The 1,344-nt window shown below is 42.7% G+C and overlaps 1 protein-coding gene across 1 annotated transcript in view; it reads right to left on the bottom strand.

Annotated features, from left to right (window-relative positions):
* The window catches only part of Atp8b4 (ATPase phospholipid transporting 8B4 (putative)), a 166,684-nt gene extending 165,629 nt beyond the window's left edge, over window positions 1-1,055 (bottom strand). The window contains exon 1 of the mRNA XM_028755546.1: window positions 955-1,055. The gene's annotated coding sequence lies outside the window, so the exon portion shown is untranslated. The remainder of the gene's footprint in view (window positions 1-954) is intronic.
* Between the last annotated feature and the right edge of the window lie 289 nt (window positions 1,056-1,344).

The following is a 1,344-nucleotide window of genomic DNA, read 5'->3' as shown; positions in this document are numbered from 1 at the left end:
GAGAGAGAGAGAGAGAGAGAGAGAGAGAGAGAGAGAGAGAGAGAGATTGAGAGAGAGAGAGAGAGAAGTAAAAGAAGAAAGGAGAGGGAAAGACATCTTATTTCAAGTATTGTCTAGTAACAAAAATTTCTGTGTGATTGTGCATGAACAAAACACTTCTGTGTTCACTTACAAACCATCTCCCAAGGGCACAAAATATCATTCGGTCTGTTTTTAAAGATGCATTTATACAGTATCAAACAATACGAAATCCATTAATAAATAAAGGCTGAGCAAAGTCCTCCTGAATTTTCATCTCCAGTGCAGGCTGACACGCAGCCACATCAGAGAAAAGGGCTAGTTTGTAGGCACAGGCATCTGCACCTCACACAAACCCATCTGTTTCCTCAGTCTTTTCTCGAAACACTTCAATCCCCAAATAACATTTCTCACCATTTCTTCTTCAAGTGGCTGTCGTTAACCTGAGACCTGAAACTCTCTCATGCCTATGAACAAAACAGCCAAAGGATTAAATTTTCTAGTCAACCAAACCTTAGCACTGAAAATCCATCCCTCGAGCCTCAGAAACACAAGCCAGTGGGAGCCATACATCTGAAGCATGAATTAACCACAGAATAAACGGGACCTCAGGCTGTGCAGAAGAAACCTGCTGCTCAACACTCTAAAACCAAGATGCTCTTTATTCTGCTCCCATTCAGCATTTGAGACACGCCACTCGCAGAATGAAAATCTGAATCTCAAGTACAATGAAAAACTGCCCTATCTCCTATCCTCAACTAACTTCCCCCAAAATTATTTTAGGACAAGGCAAACAACACATATTTACTAAAGCTCAACTATAAAGAATGGAAACAGCAAACCAAAACAAGAATTTGGAAGAATGAAAATGTCAGTAAGTCCGGAGCAAACTCCTCTTGATCTCCTTAGTCAAGGAATGGTCCCCCACCTACTCACCTCAACCTGGATCTAACTTTCTTCCCGAGAAAGGGGCTTTCCCAACAATGCAGATTGCTCAAACAAGTATCCACTGAGTACGCACACCCACGCAAATGCAGCGCTGGACTGAAAGCTCTAGTAATTACAGAAAACAAACTAAGTCTCTAGGAGACCATACTAGAAAAGTTCAACTCCCAGAAAAAAAGCACAAAAAAAAAAAAAGAAATACGCACACATACGTGCGCGCGCACACACACACACACACACACACACACACACACACACGCACACACACACCATTACTCTTGACCACTTACCACAACCGGAAGCTGCTGGGTGGCAACCAGAATCAACAGTCTTCAGGAAAGGATGCTGTCACTTCAAGAAAGCAGCTTCCCCAGCCGAGTG

This window comes from Grammomys surdaster, unplaced genomic scaffold (genome assembly GCF_004785775.1).
Source record: "Grammomys surdaster isolate TR1022 unplaced genomic scaffold, NIH_TR_1.0 129, whole genome shotgun sequence".
NCBI lineage: Eukaryota > Metazoa > Chordata > Mammalia > Rodentia > Muridae > Grammomys > Grammomys surdaster.
This window is presented reverse-complemented; position numbering and strand designations above follow the sequence as displayed.